General features: G+C 44.2%; 6 non-coding genes across 6 annotated transcripts; 3 read left to right on the top strand and 3 right to left on the bottom strand.

Moving 5' to 3' along the window:
• Positions 1–1,427: 1,427 nt before the first annotated feature.
• Positions 1,428–1,499, bottom strand: trnad-guc (transfer RNA aspartic acid (anticodon GUC)). Its single transcript has one exon. It is a non-coding gene; the product is annotated as a tRNA-Asp (tRNA).
• Positions 1,500–6,601: 5,102 nt separating this feature from the next.
• Positions 6,602–6,692, top strand: trnar-ucu (transfer RNA arginine (anticodon UCU)). Its single transcript is given in 2 exon segments — positions 6,602–6,638; positions 6,657–6,692. It is a non-coding gene; the product is annotated as a tRNA-Arg (tRNA).
• A 793-nt stretch (positions 6,693–7,485) lies between these two features.
• Positions 7,486–7,567, top strand: trnas-aga (transfer RNA serine (anticodon AGA)). Its single transcript has one exon. It is a non-coding gene; the product is annotated as a tRNA-Ser (tRNA).
• Positions 7,568–11,652: 4,085 nt separating this feature from the next.
• trnar-ucg (transfer RNA arginine (anticodon UCG)) lies at positions 11,653–11,744 on the top strand. The gene is given in 2 exon segments: positions 11,653–11,689; positions 11,709–11,744. It is a non-coding gene; the product is annotated as a tRNA-Arg (tRNA).
• Positions 11,745–15,538: 3,794 nt separating this feature from the next.
• Positions 15,539–15,624, bottom strand: trnap-ugg (transfer RNA proline (anticodon UGG)). Its single transcript is given in 2 exon segments — positions 15,539–15,574; positions 15,589–15,624. It is a non-coding gene; the product is annotated as a tRNA-Pro (tRNA).
• A 3,085-nt stretch (positions 15,625–18,709) lies between these two features.
• On the bottom strand, positions 18,710–18,781 carry trnad-guc (transfer RNA aspartic acid (anticodon GUC)). The gene has a single exon. It is a non-coding gene; the product is annotated as a tRNA-Asp (tRNA).
• Positions 18,782–19,172: the final 391 nt, after the last annotated feature.

The following is a 19,172-nucleotide window of genomic DNA, read 5'->3' as shown; positions in this document are numbered from 1 at the left end:
ATGCCTTCCAGGACAGTGTTGCTGGAATCAGCCTCAAGTAGAGTGGATGGGAAGCTTTTCAACCTGAGGAGACTTCAAGCTATTACCAAAGCGAAAGAGACTGTTCTGAGAGATTTCCTCTTTGCCGATGACTGCGCCCTATATACTGGCTCAGAGCCAGAGATGCAAGTCAGTATGGACACATTTTCCACGGCTTGTGACAACTTTGGACTCACCATCAACATTAAAAAGACCGAAGTCATGCACCAACCTGCTCCTCATGCACCGTACACAGAATCCATAATCACAATCAAAGGGCAGAAACTACAGACAGTGGACCAGTTCATTTATCTTGGCAGCACCCTCTCCCAAGCAGTGACTATTGATACAGAAGTTAACTGCAGAATAGCAAAGACACGTTCTGTTTTCGGTAGACTGCGCTCCACTGTATGGGAACGTCGAGGAATCAGCCCAGCAACAAAACTGAAGGTCTACAGCACCACGGTACTCACTACCCTCCTGTATGTCTGTGAAACGTGGACTGTGTATCGAAGACATGCAAGACAACTCAATCATTTGCACATGACTTGTCTTTGCAGAATATTACGCGTCCGATGGCAAGACAAATTACCAGACACTGAAGTTCTCTCTAGAGCAAGTCTACCATCAGTCCACACACTGTTGATGAGAGCGCAGACCCGGTGGGCAGGTCATGTCATCCGTATGTCAGACAAGCGCAAACCCAAGCAGCTCCTTTTCGGGGAACTCTCTGCTGGAAGACGCTCGCATGGAGGACAGAAGAAACCTTCCAAAGACACACTCAAGGCTTTCCTAAAGTCGCTTGACATTGACACAACAACCTGGGAAACGCTGGCACAAAACCGCCCTACCTGGCACTGCCTCACCCACAAAGGCTGTCAAGCTCACGAAGCAAGGTGTATTACTGAAGCACAACTTAAGCGCGAGCTGCGCAAGTCCAGAGCCACCAGCGCAACAACTACAGTGTCTACACAAGTCTGTCCAATATGTGTCAGGACATTCCGTGCCCGAATTGGCCCTGACCAGTCACCTTCGGACACACCGCAACCAGCCTCGAAATGACTAATGGTAATCAATGACGATGGACGAACAACAAACAATAACAAAGATCTGGGAATCAGTGGATCATCCAAAAATAGAACTGAAAAAGATGAAATCACAGCATTTATTGACAATGTGCTAATATCAGGGTAATATTCGACGTGTTGACTACGTGACATCGCCAGATCAAAGGTGAGCCAAAATGCTGATGAATTGAACGAACGTTGATCTCAGGTCAGGAAAAGTGTCGGTGCAAATGTAAAGATTTGAATTCTTGAAAGTTTCATTTCTTGACAGTCTTTTTCGTTTCTATTTTGAAAGTTCGAGAACAACACAAGTACAATTTGAAGTAATAAAATTGCGATGACCTCCCCGTTGGGGAATTGAACCCCGGTCTCCCGCGTGACAGGCGGGGATACTAACCACTATACTAACGAGGAGCTGACCGGTGAAGTGACCATACGCATTGTACACTTGTCACTTACACTTCCGGAGCGACAACTCAGTTCTGACGAGATCAGTTATTTTCCCCAATACGGAGAACCATTTAATGCAGCAAACAGCGGATTTAACTAACTCATTAAGACTTTTGGATTAGCAGGAAAGAGAATGAGATGGATGCATGAAGAAAAAACACAAATCAGTTGGAGACAGAAAGGTGCGTTTCCCGTTCATATCAAACCGCATGTTCTTTTTTTAATTTTGGAGGAAAGACGGGGTGTATTGAAGTCTGAACATGCTGGACAATCTCAGCTGGTCTCCCTCCACAGATGAGGTCGGAACTGTTGATTTTTTCCAGCATTTTCATTTGTTGTTTCAGATTCCAGCATCGGCAGGATTTTACTTTTATCTTGTCAAGAAATGCGTTGTTTTTCTTTTGTCGAGTGTAACAGGACAAAATTTGCGAATAATGCACAATTTGTGGGAAAGCAGGCGGTGAAGAGGATGTAAAAATATTCCAGATGGATCCAGATATACTCGGAGAATTGGATAGCTTTTGGCAGATGGAGTTCAATGTGGATAAATGCGAAAGGCAAATTATTATCCTTCTGGAAAGCAGTTTCAAAATCTGTCTGGGCAGAGGGATCTGGCTGTCTCTGTCCAGAATCACAGAAAGTCACTATGCGGGTAAAATGTCTAATTTTGAAATGGCAAGTTGAATGTAAGCATATATTGCAAAAAAACTGGAGTAAGAAAGTCGAGAAATACTGTTTCAATTGTGTTGATGAAGCCATAACTGGAATATTGTGTCCAGTTTTGGTCCCCTTATTTGTGGAAAGATGAGGTGGTATTACATCCAGCACTTTTTCCCTTCCTTCTCTATGTGCGGTATGCTTTGTCTGCAAGAAACCATACCTTTCACTGTGTACTATTCATGTGACAAAAATAAATCAAATCAAATCAAATCAAATCCGGCTGTCAGAATGAGATTACCGACGCGACTGGCGAGTTTGTAACAGGTCGAATTGGCGAGTGGTGAAAACTGATATCACTGCTTCTGATCTTCACCAGAACAGACAGTGAAATGGAACATTGTTCGGGAACATTCCTGATTTTACAATGTTGTTCCGAAAAGATGGTTAAAAAGCTAAAGGAGACATTGAAAAGATGCTTCCATCGCACAGCGTTTGGTAGTTGGCTCGTTGGTGTAGGGGTATGATTCTCGCTTAGGGTCACGACATGAAAATGCGAGAGGTCCCGGGTTCAAATCCCGGACGAGCCCGGGGTTTGCTTTCATTTTTCTCCAGAGTGGATTCTGAGAATGAGTGAAATCAGGAGCAGTTTCGTGTTCCCGAGAAGTCATTGTAGAGAATATATTACTGCAGAACACGGGAAAAAAAAAACAATCACTCGATTTAAGATCATTTAACCGTGTTGTGGGTCTCTGGGATCGGATACACCGGATAAATAACCGCATGCTGTGGATTCAGGAAACTGGCTGAATGCCGTCAGTTGTCATCTTGTCTGAAGACCAGACAGTCTGAAAGAGCTGAGAATCCCACAGTTTGATTCTTCTCTCATATTTTAGTTTTATTCTGGTATTCCCAGTGAACCATGTGTTTCAGCAATCCAGTTGAGGGGAAATTAACAACCAGGGTACAGACACACGAAGATAGGGAAGAAGAGCAGAAGTACTCCATTCGGCCCGCTTGCCCATGTTGTGCTGAGTTTATTCATCATATAAATACAGATAAATCAGCAAGGCTATGCTTTTTAAGCAAGGGTGTTCGTACCGGTATGTATTTCCTTTTGAACCAAGTGGCATGTTGAATCATTGTTGTTTAGAATAGTCAGAATTTCACTATGCAATAGTTTAATCATTGGTACAAACATATTAAAGCATATATTACACAAAAATTTACCTATTTCTGATTGGGGATGGTATATAGAGAGAAACGTGCTTTTCTCCACGTATATTACTGATCGATACCTGGGTGTACAGGTTTCAAACTCAAAATTTACCAGCAGTGCAAAACTTGAAAATAGTGAGAAACTTTAGTGAGAAGGATATTGAACATCTTCAAGAAGATACAGACCGGCTGGTGGAATGGGCAGACATGCGAAAGATGCAATTTAATTAATGTAAGAAAGTGTGAAGTGTTATATTTCGGTCCGAAGCTCGAGGAGAGGTGATATAAATTAAAGTGTACACCTTTAGTGTTCCTCGTCCCTATTGCACCTTTACCATGCCAAGATGTCACAGTCTATTCACCCATCTCAGAACACATTGAATATCCAGCCTTAGGTCTGTATTTCACCGTCTACTTGTACAGTGATCATTAAACATTTAACACTCCCACGTTCCGATGTTCCTTCACTCTGCAACGACTCCCTGCTCCGTCTGACAACATTGCACCTCCACTTTGTTCACTGCCCATGGTCGGCTCATCTTACCCAGTCCCCATTGTGTTTCACTCTGCTCAGTTATATTGTCCAGATTGCATACTGTTCCAACTTTCCTATTGTCATAAGAACATAAGAACATAAGAAATAGGAGCAGCAATAGGCCGTCTAGCCCTTCGAGCCTGCCCCGCCATTCAATAAGATCATGGCTGATCTGTCGTGGCTTAGTTCCACTTTCCAGCCCTCTCCCCATAACCCTTAATCCCCTCTCTTATCAAAAGCCCATCAACCCGCATCTTAAAAATATTTAGCGAGGCAGCCTCCACCACTTCAACGGGCAGAGAATTCCAGAGATTCACCACCCTTTGAGTGAAGAAGTTCCTCCTCAACTCCGTTCTAAACCGCCTCCCTTTTATCTTGAGGCTGTGCCCCCTAGTCCTACTGTCTTTTTTGAGCGGGAAGAGTCTCTCCACCTCTATCCTATCCATCCCATTCATCATCTTATACGTCTCAATGAAATCTCCCCTCATTCTTCTAAACTCTAACGAGTACAAGCCCAGTTTATTCAGCCTCTCCTCATAGCTCAACCCCCTCAACTCCGGTATCAGCCTAGTAAACCTCTTCTGCACTCCCTCCAAGGCCAAAATATCTTTGCGCAGGTGCGGCGCCCAAAACTGCACACAGTACTCCAGCTGCGGCCTCACCAATGCCCTATACAGCCGCAGCAAGACCTCCCTACTTTTATATTCAATCCCCCTCGCTATGAAGGCCAGCATCCCATTTGCCTTCCTGACCACCTGCTGCACCTGCAAGCTGGGTTTTTGCGACTCATGCACAAGGACCCCGAAGTCCCTCTGCACCGTCGCCTGCTGCAGTTTTTCGCCCCGTAAGTAATAGTCCTTCCTACCATTCTTCCCACCAAAGTGGACCACCTCACACTTGCCAACATTAAATTCCAGTTGCCATTTCCTGGCCCATTCGCCCAGCCTATCTAGATCCTTCTGCAGACTCTTCACACCCTCCGCACAATTTGCCGTTCCCCCAATCTTGGTGTCATCAGCAAATTTCGACACCCTGCACTCGGTTCCCTCCTCCAGATCATCTATATAAATGGTAAAAAGCTAAGGCCCCAGCACCGACCCTTGGGGCACTCCACTAGTCACCATCCGCCAATCCGAATAGCACCCATTGACCCCCACTCTCTGCCTCCTATTTGACAACCAATCCTCTATCCACGCTAACACCCTACCCCCAACTCCATGTCCCTCGACCTTCTGCGATAACCTCTTGTGAGGTACTTTGTCAAACGCCTTCTGAAAATCTAGAAAGACCACATCCACCGGCTCTCCTCTATCCACTGCCCTAGACACATCCTCATAGAACTCCAATAAATTTATCAGACACGACTTCCCTTTAATGAAACCGTGCTGCGTCTGCTGTATCAAGCAATTCCCTTCAAGATGCCTCGCAATTTCCTCCTTAATGACATATTCTAACATTTTACCTACCACAGACGTTAAACTAACCGGCCTATAATTCCCCGCCTTTTGCCTGGCACCCTTCTTAAACAACGGCCTAACATTAGCCGTTTTCCAATCATCCGGCACTTCCCCGGAATCCAGCGACGTCTGGAAAATAAACGAATAAATGGATTTCCATCCCTTGATGAATAACTGTCACCTTTCAATGTTTAGCGGGTGAGTTTAATGAAGCGCTGTGTGTGATTCTCGCCTTTATGCTTCTGTACAAATTTCGTCAAAGAAAGTTATCCAAATAGATCCTCAATTCTCCTTCTCGTTCAAAAAGAACTGAGCGGCTGATGGATAATGTTTCAATATTCGCTTCAAAAAGATAGAGAATGGATTTACAAATTTAAAATCCAAGGGTGTCATCAATGCCTGAAGTGGTTTTCAGGCTGTGGCGACTAGAATAACAATGCACATTCTCAATTTGAATTGTTCAAAATCATATAATGGAGCATCCATTGTGGATATATAGAACATAGAACATTGCAGCGCAGAACAGCCAACCAATTAAAAAGCAATGACCCTCTAACCTAAACCAATCCCTTTCCATCCATAAACCTGTCCACGGATCTCTTAAACGCCCCCAAATTAGGCGCATTTACAACTGCAGCAGGCAGGGCATTCCAATCCCTATTTAATTTTGTTTTAATTTTAATTTATTTTTTTTATTTTAATTTTTAATATTTAATTTTAATTTAAATTTAAAGGAAACTTTAAACTGTGCAGCTGTGCTGTGCTTCAGGAGCTGGTTTTACACAAATCTCCATTCATCGAAGTGTTGCCTCTCCTGCTGAGCATTTCCTGTTTTTGTTTCAGATTTCCAGCTTCCAGCTTTGTGTTGTGTTCTGTTCAGGGGTTTTAATGCAACTGATCCGCCCTGTGACAGAGGGAGTAGAAAGTGTCTCCCGACTATGAAGCCTGCCGGATTAGACTCCAAGTTGTGCAAGAGAATGAGGAGGAGGAGAGAGGGAGGATCATTCTGGACAGATTCCCTATAAAAAGGACATAAAGGTCTGCATTTCCAACGCTGTTTTAACAGGCATAAGATGTCCAACATGGTTTGCAATCAATGAAGTTCCCAACGTTTTAAATGCGAGATTGTTGAACTTACCGGCAGCTGTTACATTGTCAAGAATCCATATAAGACCCTGTAAAGGCAGCATCAGATGTGTGACTCTGTGGCGCAATGGATAGTGCGTTGGGCTTCTAATTACAGACAGGTTAGCCATTCAAAGGCTGTGGGTTCAAATCCCATCAGAGTCGTGTTTTGGATCAGATTAGTAGCAAACAGTTTGCTGCTTCATTGACGCGATTCAGCTTTGACACAGATATTTCCTGCTCTGCCATCTTTCCACTCTGTGTTTGTTTACTCGGTTCTCAGGGAAACCACAGAAGAAAACGCAAACGCCAGTGGCTTTCTTAACGTTTGATATTGCGTTCGCTGATTGCGTTGGAAGTAGGAACATATTTTTCAATAATTCTTCTGCTTCTTTTGGAAGATAAAGAAGATTAAAAACTCACACGCAACAACAACAACTTATAAATAACTAAAAATCAATCAATAAATATCAGTGCCCTGCAGCGCGGTGGTGTTATCCTGATGTATCTGCTGTGTTTGCCCTTCTAGGCTGTAGTGGCCGTGGGTTTGGAAGGTGCTGCAAGGTGATGAGTATAGCTGCTTCCCAAGCAGTTGACCCGGGTTCGATTCCCGGCCATCGCATTGATTATTTACTTATAACTTTATCCACTTCCTCCTGTGTTTTCAACCGAGTGGACAAAAATAGGGGGCGAATACAACATTTGATGATAATGAAATACAATAGAGATTTCTCTTTTTCTTTTTCTTTTTATTCGGGCCTAATTTGTTTGTAATGAAAAATTACCGAGATACAAAAACAAGTCTCTGACCTAGTCAGTGAGTTGTCCATCAGAGACAAAGATACGAAAGTGGAGGAACAAATTTCAGCTCACACACTGCGCTTTGTACAATAACGGTGCCTGATGAAGTTAGTATGAACGCTACTGAGGTGATTATATTAGGGGGCGGTAGTGTGGCGCTGCGATGGCCGAGTGGTTAAGGCGTTGGATTAGAAATCCAATGGGGTTTCCCCACGCAGGTTCGAGTCCTGCTCGCAGCGATTATCGTTGAAAGTGTTTGCTTCCGGCAGCCCCGGAGCCGGAATTCCTTCTGGTATTTTGGTGCCAAGTATGTGGATCACCATCATGCTTTCAGCTCCATGGCTCCGGGCCGAGTGCAGGAAGGTGAGCTTGAAGAGGACACCTGGGTGCCCCTCGGGCTGGCATGGACAAGATAAGCCGAATGATTCAGTGCTGTTCCCTTTCTCTGGTTCCATGAGGGAAATCAGGATGTGAGCAGATTGAAAAACAACAGCATCAGGAGCGCAAGGACAAAACAAGGACTCATTTCAGAGGAAGATTCTTATGGAATGACACACAGAACATAAGAAATAAATTTCATCAGAATACACTGAATGATCATTTCAAAATGCTGCTTGGATGATATGACATCGTGTTCATTCAAACACGTTGCTGCAAGCTGGTCATTATTGGGCGTTAGGAACTCCTGGTTATAGCAGATTGGGAATGGAAGGAGCAGCTTCACATCTGCACATTGACAGGTCAAACTGTGTCTCAGATTGACAGCTCCCAGGACAGGTTTTCCTCTCCTCTCGCTCTGTGCTGTGGATTCTCGGGGATTAGTTGGAGTTTCCCAGCTCAGTAACTGTGAAAGCCTCTGAGGCCGGCGATGCTCACAGTGTCTGTTCCCCAGATTCAGGGGGCTGCAGCCAATCAGAGCTGTGCCTGGGTTAACCCAGGGCTGGTTCAAATGGTGATATTGTTCACAATCTGAATTATATTTGATCAGATGTAGATACAGATTGTGTGCACTCAGTCACTAAACAACAAGATCCCGCCTTCATATAGAGTTGATGAGAGGGGATGGAGGGATAGAGTGATTAGAGCAGTGAGACACAGACCGCCAGATAATGTCTCAGTGACAGAAATCCTTGTAAATTCCGGCTTTATCCAGAGAGATTCTCTTGGGGAAACAGAAGCTGCAGTCTCAGTTCTCAGAAAAACACCAGGTAAGGCGATAAAGGAGCAACGCTCCGAAAGCTAGTGGTTTTGCTAACAAATATATCTGTTGGACTTTAACCTGGTGTTGTGAGACTACTTATCACGAGGGCAGAATCAGTGGAGTTCAGATATCTCAGAGGATTGTTTGGCTGGAGATGACGAAAGGCAGGAAGAGCTGAGGACATGGAGGGATTTGGAAACACGGATAAGAATATTAAAACTGAGACATTGCTTAACCACGAGTCAGTGTTTGTCACTGAGCACAGGGTTGCTGCATTTATACATTTGGAGTAAATTCTGATTTAATGATGAGAAATCAATTAGCAGCTTCCTGGACACAGCAGCACAATAAATCGGATCAGAATTCGATCACATGGTCCCTCAAGCCTGCTGCTCCATTCAATAGGATTATATTATAGATTCACAAACCACAGAATCTTTACAATGCAGTAACAACCCATTTGGTGTTATTGAAACAACATTCTATCTAATCCCACTCCCCCGCCTCACAGCCCCGAGACCTGACTTTGGTTCTGACCTTTGCTGATTTTGCACATTCTCCCCCGTGGGTTTCCTCTGGGTTCTCTGGTTTGCTCCCTGGTTGAAACATGTGCAGGTGAGGTGGATTGGCCATGTTAAATGTTGCTTTAGTTTCCAAAGATATGCACGTTAGGCACTGAATCGCTGCAGTTTTGATACTTATCTTGAATATTTTCCCCTGGTTCTTGATGAACTCTTGACTGGAATATGAAAACTTCTATCATTGAATCCCTACAGTGCAGAATGTGGCCATTCGGTCCATTGAGTGTGCACTGATTCTCTGACCTATCCACTCAACCTCACATATTTACCCCGTTAATCCTCCTAATCTAAACATACTGGGAGACATTCGGGGAAATTTAGCATGGTCAGTCCATTTCCCCTATCAATGGAGTGTGGGGGAACCAGAGCACCCGGAGGAAAGCCAAGTGGGCACAGAGAAAATGTGGAAAATACACACAGTCACTGAAGGCCAGAATTGAACTCGGTCCTTTTACTTTTCATTGTCTCTCTATAATCTTCCTACCAGAATGAATCACTTCACAATTCTCAGCTTTGAATTTCAGCTGTAACGTGTCCACTCATTCCGTCAACTTGTCTATGTCCTTTTTACAGTTTTACACTATCCTCCTCAGAGTTCACAACGCTCCAAACTTTCACATCATCCACAAATTCTGAAATTGTGCCCTGCACACCATGACCTCGGTCACTAATATATCCTGGTGCATGTTCACAGTATCTACAGCTTGTGTGCTGATCAATGTGATTGACTGCAGTTTGAGGATGAAAACAGAAAAGCGGAGCCAATGCAAATGCTTGCATACTCCACGGAAATGTTGCAGAATTGTTGTCAAGTAGTTTTGTTATCATCGTTAACAGAAAATAGCAGAGAATGGTTTTGATGCATCAACCTCTGAATTATCAGTCCAGAACACTTCCGTTGCGTCACTTTGCTCTGGTAAATCCAGCTCCCCCTGCTGCCTATCAATGTAGCCATTCAGATATTCACTTCCACATTGTTGTTTAACTCCAGCACGAGTGTGAGGGAGCTTCAGTCTGGCCGTACAATTCCAGTGCAAAGCACCAAGAATGCAATGGACAGAGAAAGACACGCACAAAAGCAGCAAAAGAGAGTGTTCGTAAATGAGTGACGACAGACAAAGGTTCCGAGAAACCGGCAGGACCCGGAATTGATCACTCACATGTTAAATTAGTTTCCTGTTGCAAATATATTCTTGTAAGCATATTTCCTGCTGTACAGCTGTCCTGCTTTGAACTATTGCTCAAAGATGTTCACTGTCGTTGTGTAAAGTGTTTCACTGTTTGTAAATATATTTCCTGCTGTGCTCTATGATATAGAGGGTTACAGCATGGAAACAGGCCCTTCGGCCCAAAGTGTTCATGCTGCCCGTTGTCTTTTTACCTCGGAGTTATTCCCAATTATCCGTGTTTTGCCAATATCTCTCCAGACCAATCTTACCTAGGTAACTTTGTCAAATGTTGGTGAGTGTTTTTTTTCTTTCTGCTGTTGTGAAATATGCTGCCCTGTTGTTGTGTTTCCGGCTCTGGAAATATTTTTTTTTCTGTTCACATATCGCCTTCCCTTGCAAACGTGTTTCCTGTTGTGTAAAAAAGATTCTCCGTGAGGACTTCTTTTGTCTGTAAATTGTTGCATGTTGTGTTAAGATGTCCCCTCTTCTTGTGTAAGGCTCAGAGAGGGTCAGAGAGACCTTTGAAGGAGAGAGACGATTTTAAGAGAGTCGTCAGGAAGGCGGATTGGATGTTTGGCTTCATAACTGGAGATACTGAGTATAAAAACTGGGAAGTTCTGCTCAATCTTTATGAAGCCCTGATTAACTGTAGCTGTTTTAGGATTGCCCCCAGATCCGGTAACCAGACTTTACAAAGTGTGTGAGAGTCCTTATGAAGGGGGAAAGTAGATTTATTGGTTTGGATCCAGAGGTGAGGGATTTTAGCTCCAAGGTATGGCTGGATAACTCGGAGTTTCTCTCTTTGCAGCAAAAGGGATTGAGTGGCGCTGGAAGAGAGGTGTAAAAGAGTAGAACGTATTGAACTAAGGTACACAGGGGAAAGTTGCTGCATTAGCTGCTAGCAGAAGGATTTGAGGACAGGCATTGAAGATTGAAGACAGGAAGTGCAAGAGGCAAAGCATCCCGACAGTGCGGAAGGAGGCCATTCGGCCTAGATATTCTGCACCGACTCTCCGATAGTGAATCCCTCCCTTTCACCCCACGTAATTACTCTGCTAATCCCCAAAACAATAAGGGTCAATTTAGCCTGGCCAATCCACCAAATTTGCACATGGTTGGAGATGGGAGGAAACCGGAGCATCCGAAGGAAACCCACGCAGACATTGAGAGAGCGTGCAAACTCTGCACAGACAGGCAGCCAAAGAATGTTAGAAGTGGACGTTAGAATTCTGGTGTTCACAATCTCTGGGGATTCCACTTCAATTTTTTGGCATCTGGGAATCAGAGAAGTAACTAAAAACAAAACTGAAAATAAATATAATCACGGCAGTTATTCACATGAGGCTAACATTTGGGCGGGTACTGTATCGGTTGACCGCGTGGCCTAATGTATAAGGCGTCTGACTTCGGTAATTGTGGTGGTGATGATATCAGAAGGTTGCAGGTTCGAGTCCTGTCGCGGTCGTTTTGTGCAGAAATCTGGTAAAACTTCCGGCAAACTGACATTTCCTTCTTCAGCTGAAAGTTCTGCATTTTCTTGCAAACATTGCAGGGCTCTTTCTCAGAATGTATTTCCTTGTTGTTTTGTTCATTCAATTTTCTCATCTCATTATTTTAGTCTCCTCCGAGGAAATCTGTCTTTTTTGTGTGATCTTAATAAATTATTGATGCTCCCGAATGGAGCAACAGGCTTTGTAGCAAATAGTTTAATAAAATTCTGTGGAGGAAAATCTAATCTCCTCAGGAAGAGGTTTAATAACGAGCTGAGTGAAGTGTTTCTGATTACAGGGATGAAAGGTGATGTCACTGGGCTGGTAATCCAGAGGCCCGCGCTAATCTTTGGGGACACGGAGTAAATCCCACCACGACACTGATGAAAGTTAAATTCACTATTTCATCAATCTGGAATTGAAAGCTCCTCTCAGTAATGGCGGCCTTGAAACCACCGGCGATTGTTGTTCACTATAATCTGGTTCACCGGTGCACTTTAGATAAATAAGTCTGGCCTCCTTAACTGGTCTGGCCTACATGTGACTCCAGACCCAGAGTAAGAGGGTGACTCTTACCTGACCTCTGAAATGGTCAAACAAGCCCCTCTCAGTTCAAGGGCAATTAGGGAAGGGCAACAAATGCTGGTCCTGCAGGCGACACCAACAGGCCATAAAAAGAAGAATCATTGAGTAGAAAGAGAATGGCCCAGTAACGGACTGAGAAACTGGATCCTTCTTCTCCTGTAATAACAAGGCTGAGGGATGGGCTGATCCTGGGCTTTAAATTAGTGAAAGATTTTCAGAAAATGTCATTTCGATAAAACGTGACCAGAGATGGGCAGATAAGAATATATCTCACTCATACATACCATTGATGGTTGGTGTTTTTAGCGCAATGATGTACATGTGACCAGTGTATCAGCGCATCCTAAGATTGTGAGGGAAATTCCATCAGTAACGCTTCCCCGACATCCTCCAGACTGAAGCGAGGCAGCCTTCATGCTGAAGACTGAGAGGAGCTTGAAAATGGGCAAAACCTGTCCCCCAATCTGCAGCATACTTTTTTACCAGGCAAAATGGCGGCAGAGAATACAGTAACGGGGAAGAAAGCTCTGTGGGCCGAGAATGGGCCTGTTCACTCACATGAAGATCCATAGCAGAAACCCACGGCCCTGAATGGATGTCACCCTCGAATCGAAGGGCAGACAACGATAACAACTGCTTGTTACAAAGTAAATATCATTTAAAAATTAATATTGTTCAATTTTCCCATTCCCCCATATAATTTGAACAATTCTTGTTTGTTTGCCCCTCTCTGGTCTGTGATCTTCGCTCTATCTGAGTGTGCTGACATCTACCGGCCGCAACCCAGAACTTCAACAGAGGGAAGACATTCACATCAGGAATGCAGGAATCGGTCAATATGAAGAATTAATGCTGGGCTGTGATAAAATAGACCTCGTAATTTAATCACAAATTCCACTAGACAAATTACTCTAAAATCATCATTGAGTTGGCAGCATTTGCAATTTGCTATTGGCTAAAGCGTTGGCAGTTGGCAGTTGTCTTGTTGGTCTTGGGGTTTGATTCTCACTTGGGGTAGAATTATCGTGCTCGAGGTCCCGGGTTCATAATCCCGGACAAGCCCAGCCACCGTTTATTAAATCGGGAGCAGGTTTGAGCTGACGAGAATTCCCTGCAGTGAATATATCGCTGTAGAATACAAGAAGAAACAATCACTAGATTTAAATTTCAGTTGACCATCCAAGAATACGAGACGGGAAATTTGCGAAGAAACGGGAAAGAATTTTGGGCGGCAGGGAGGCACAATGGTTAGCACTCCTACCCCACAGCGCCAGAGTCCCAGGTTCAGTTCCTGCCTCGGTTCACTCTGTGCAGTTTGCACATTCTCCCCATGTCTGCGTGGGTTTCCTCCCGTAACCCAAAGATGTGCGGGCTAGGTTGATTGGCCATGTTACGTTGACCCTCGTGTCAGGGGGATCATCAAGGTAAATGCGGGTTACAGCACCACGGCCTGGGTGGGAATGTGGTCGGTACAGACTTGATGGGCCAAATGGCCTTCTTCTGCACGGTACGGATTCTGTGATCGGAGACGATTAGCACAGCTGTATTTAATGGAAAGCTGGGGAAGTGTTGGAGGGTGAATGGATTTCAGAGACAAAAAGATAATGTTACATGAAGTAGTTTGGGTGGGGGATCGTGTCGAGCAGTTTATTAATTAGAAAAAAAAGACCCGATTTCATTTAGGTAAATTATTTATTGAATTGTCCCAGATCTACAAAGTGGCTCAGAGACTGGGAGACAAACAATCAATCCGCAATCACAGTGTGAACAAAAGACAGAGTGATCCAGAATGAATCATTCACTCATACACACCCATAGAGACTGACAGATAGACAATGAATTCCACACTCAATTCCTGCATCACACACCAAGTGATACAGAATGGTTTTCACATCCATACACACAGAATAGTTACAGCACAGGAAAAGATCATCGGACACTTTGTGTCTGGGAGTTGTCATCTCTATAGAAGCTCAGCTATCGCAGTCCACAGCTGAAAACACGGCAGCAAAATTTGCAGAAGACACAATATATGTCGCAAAGTAAATTGTGGAGAGGACGTAAGGAGCTTGGAGATAGTTATAGAAAGGTTTTGTGCATGGGTAGAACCCTGGCAACTGGAATATAATGCGAACTTATTCATTTTGGCAGGAAGAGAGCAAAACCAGATTATTACTCAATTCTAGAAGGGCTGCAAACTTCCCCAGATGCAAAGGGATCTCGTTGTGTTCGAGTCACAAATATTTAGTATGCAGGTACAACAAGTATTAAAAAAGGTTAATGGAATGTCTGCTTTGTTACAGACATTTGACCATGTAAGAAAATAATGTTATGTTTCAGTTGTTTAGGTCATTAGTGAAGTATCTCGAATATTGTCTGAACTTTCGGTATCCATATTTAATGAAGGATGTAAATGCGCTGTAATCGGTCCAGATGAGATTGTCAGTTTGATAACTTGAATAGTTGGACAGTGCAGAGGAGATTTACCAGATTGAGAAGAGGAAAGGTTCCACAGACTGGCTGGGAATCTCTGCACCGGAGATACTCCGAGTGGGAGGTACCTTGTTCAAAGCACATCAGATCTTGAATGGTCTTCACAAGTTGCGCGTGGAAATGATGTCTCTTCTTGTGAGTGAATGCAGAACAACGGACACTTAAAGAAAACTGAGCTTCCTCTTTTGGGGTCGGTGAATTCTGTTCTCTCGGAGCATTGGAACTCTGCCTCAGAAGGCGGTGGAGGCGGGGATATTGAACACTTTTATTCCGGAGGTGGATAGATTCCTATTTGGCAACAGAATCAAAGGTTATCGGGAACAGATGGAAATGTGGAAATCGAAACACAAACAGATCAGCCAATGGCGGGGCAGACTTGTGGGGCCGAATGGCCTTCTTCTGCCCTTATTTCCTCTGTTCGGGTGTCCTTCTCCTGATTGTAAATTTCCCCTCAACAGGACTGCTGAAACTCACCGACACTCACGGTTCACTCGGAACACCGGAATTAAACTAAAACATGGAAAAATTAAAATCTGACTGGGATTCCCAATCCTGTCAGACTGTATGGTTGTTTTCCGACTTCTGCAAAGATATTTTCTCTGCAATGAGTTCCCGGGAGGTAAACACTGCTTCGGCTTTCACTCATGGTCGCCACCTTCATTGCAAAGAAGTATCTTTCGGAAAAAATGCAGGGCTCGTCCGGGATTTGAACCCGGGACCTCTCGCATTCTTCATATTACGCCCAAAGCGAGAATCATACCCCTAGACCAACGAGCCACCCATAGCAATCTGCCCCCTGAACTTTTCAAAGTATTCCAAATTTAGGCAATTTTTTTTTGACAACTCAGATTTATTGAACAATGTTCCATTTCACTGTCTGTTTTGATGAAATCATGATGTGGAGATGCCGGCGTTGGACTGGGGTAAACACAGTAAGAATTCTCACAACACCAGGTTAAAGTGCAATCAGTTTATTTGATAGTAAACCCACAAGCTTTCGGGGTTTGCCCATTCATCACCCGACGAAGGGGCAAATCCCGAAAGCATGTGAGTTTACTATCAAATAAATTGATTGGACTCTTACCTGGTGTTGTAAGACTTCTTACTCAGTCAAAGAAGACAGAGGATCACACTGGAAGGATTTGTTTCTGAATAGAGGGCTGTGGCAAGTGGTGTTCCTCAGGGATCAGTGCTGGGACCTTTGCTGTTTGTAATATATAAATTATTTGGAGGAAAGTGTAACTGATTTGATTAGTAAGTTGTCAGACAACACAAACGATGGTGGATTTGTGGGTAGTGATGAGGGCCATCAGAGGATACAGCAGAATATAGATCAGTTGGAGACTTGGGCAGAGAGATGGCCGATGGTATTTAATCCGGACAAATGTGGGTTAATTCATTTTGGAAGGTCTAATACAGATAGGAAATATATAGTAAATGACAGAACCCATAAGAGTATTGATAGCCAAAGGGATCTGAGTGGACAGGTCCACAGGTCTTTGAAATTGGCAATGATGGTGGAGAAAGTAGTCAAGGAGGCATACAACATTCTTGCATTCATCGGCTCAGACATTGAGTTTAAAAATTGGCAAGTCATGTTGCTGCTTTATAGAACTTTACTGAGGCTGCACTTGGAATTTAGTGTTCAGTTCCGACCGCCAAACTACCAGAAGAATGTGGAGGCTTTGGAGAGGGTGCAGAAAAGATTTACGAGGATGTTGCCTGCTAAGGATGGCATTAGCTATGAGGAGAGGTTCGAGAAACTTGGTTTGTCCTCCCTAGAATGAAGGAGGTTGAGGGGCGACTTGCGAGAAGTCCACAAGATTACGAGAGGCATGGACAGAGTGGATAGTCAGAAGCTTTTTTTTTCCCCCTGGGTGAAAGAATCAGTCTCTCGGAGGCAAAGGTTTAAGGTGTTAGGGACAAGGTTTAAAGGAGATGTATGAGGGAAGGAGTGGTGGGTGCCTGGAACTCTTTGCCATGGATGTAGTGGAAATGGATACGGTAGTGACTTCTTAGCGGTGTATTGACAAATTCATGAATAAGATGGAAATAGAGGGATCTGGTCGCGGAATGGAAGGAGGGTTTAGATAAGTCGGGTAGCATGATCGATGCAGGCTTGGAAGGCCGAAGGGCCTGTTTCTGTGCTGTAATTTTCTTTGATCTTTGCTCACCCAGAGAAAATCTACGCAAACACGGAGAAACATGGAGACTCCACACAGACACTGAGTCAAACCGGGAATCAAACCCGGGTCCCTGGTGCTGTGAGGCAGCAGCAGCTTCCTATCCACCCTGTCCGTTTCATATACACCTCAATCACGTCTCCTCTCAGCCTTCACAGCTCTAGGTCGGTGGTGTTGTGGATGATCTGGAAGGATGGCAAAAGTTGCAGCAGGACATAGATAGGATGCAGGACTGGGCGGAGAAGTGGCAGATGGACTTCAACGCGGATAAATGTGTTGTCGTCCATTTTGGCAGAACCAACGGGATGAACGAGTACACTATTAAGGGCAGAAGTCTGAGTAGTGTTGAGGAGCAGAAGGATCTTGGGGTCCGGGTCCACAGGACTCTTAAATCGGCCTCGCAGGTGGAGGAGGTGGTCAAGAAGGCGTATGGTGTACTGGCCTTCATTAATCGAGGGATTGAGTTTAGGAGTCGGGAGGTAATGCTGGAACTTTATAAGACCCTTGTCAGGCCTCATTTGGAGTATTGTGCGCAGTTCTGGTCGCCTCACTATAGGAAAGATGTAGAAGCTATTGAAAGGGTGCAGAGGAGATTTACAAGGATGTTGCCTGGACTGGGAGGCATGCCTTATGAAGTTAGGTTGAGGGAGCTGGGACTCTTTTCCCTGGAGAGACGAAGGTTGAGAGGCGACCTGATAGAAGTTTACAAAATGTTGAGAGGGATAGATAGGGTGGACTCTCAGAGGCTATTTCCCCGGTTTGAAATGGTCGCTACGAGAGGACACAGATTTAAGGTGCGGGGAGGGAGGTTCAGAAGTGATGTTAGGGGTAAGTTTTTCACTCAGAGGGTGGTGAGTGAATGGAATCGGCTGCCGTCAGTGGTGGTGGAGGCGAACTCGCTGGGGTCTTTTAAAAGACTTCTGGATGAGTATATGGGGTTTAATGAGATTGAGGGTTATAGATAGGTCTGTAGGTTGGTAGGTGATGTGGTCGGCGCAACTTGTGGGCCGAAGGGCCTGTTTGTGCTGTAGTGTTCTATGTTCTATGTTCTATGTTCTAAATAAAATAATCTGATCCAATCCAATCTCTCTTCATAGCTCAAATTCTCCATCCCAGTCTACGATCTGGTCCCTGGTGAATGGACACTGCACCCTCTCCAGTGCAATCAAATCCTTACAGTAGTGATTTGACCAGAACTGCACACTGTCCTCCAGCGGTGGCCTCACCAAAATGTTGTCCAGCTCGAAGTGAACCTTCCTGCTCTTACAATCATGCATTAATATTCCATTCCTCACGCTGCATGAATCTTCACAACTCACAGACTCAAAGGGATTTCCAATATTGGAAAACATTGGAGGTTTCCTTTGTATTTTCAGGGATTTGGAATCAATGGATCATCCAAAAATAGAACTGAAAAATATGAAATCACAGCATTTATTGACATTGTGCTAATGTCAGGGTAATATTCAAGGTGTTGACTCCGTGGCGTCGCCACGTCAAAGGTGAGCCAAAATGCTGATGAATTGAACGAACGTTGATCTCGGGTCACGAAAAGTTTCCGTACAAATGTAAAGATTTCCATTTTCGAAAGTTTCAATTCTTGACAGTCTTTTATTTTTGCCGTTTTCAAAATTAGAGAACGACACACGTACAATTTGGCATAATAAAATTGCGATGAACTCCCCGTCGGGGAATTGAACCCCGGTCTCCCGCGTGACAGGCGGGGATACTAACCACTATACTAACGAGGAACTGACCCTGTTATTGACGAAACGCATTGTACACTTGCCATTTACACTTCCGGAACGACAACTCACTTCTGACGAGATCAGTTATTTTCCCCAATACGGAGAACCATTTAATGCAGCAAACAGCGGCTTCAACGCATTAATTAAGACTTTTGGATTAGCAGGAAAGAGAATGAGATGGGTGCATGAAGAAAAAACACAAATCAGGTGGAGACAGAAAGGTGCGTTTCCCGTTCATATCAAACCGCATGTTCTTTTTAATTTTGGAGGAAAGACGGGGTGTCTTGAAGTCTGAACATTCTGGACAATCTCAGCTGGTCCCTCTCCACAGATGATGTCAGACCTGCTGAGTTTTTCCAGCATTTTCATTTGTTGTTTCAGATTCCAGCATTGG

This window comes from Carcharhinus amblyrhynchos, unplaced genomic scaffold (genome assembly GCF_965287045.1).
Source record: "Carcharhinus amblyrhynchos unplaced genomic scaffold, sCarAmb.v2.hapA scaffold_42, whole genome shotgun sequence".
In the NCBI taxonomy this organism is placed as follows: Eukaryota; Metazoa; Chordata; class Chondrichthyes; order Carcharhiniformes; family Carcharhinidae; genus Carcharhinus; species Carcharhinus amblyrhynchos.
The sequence above is the reverse complement of the archived record's forward strand: the minus strand, read 5'-3'. Positions and strand labels throughout refer to the sequence as shown.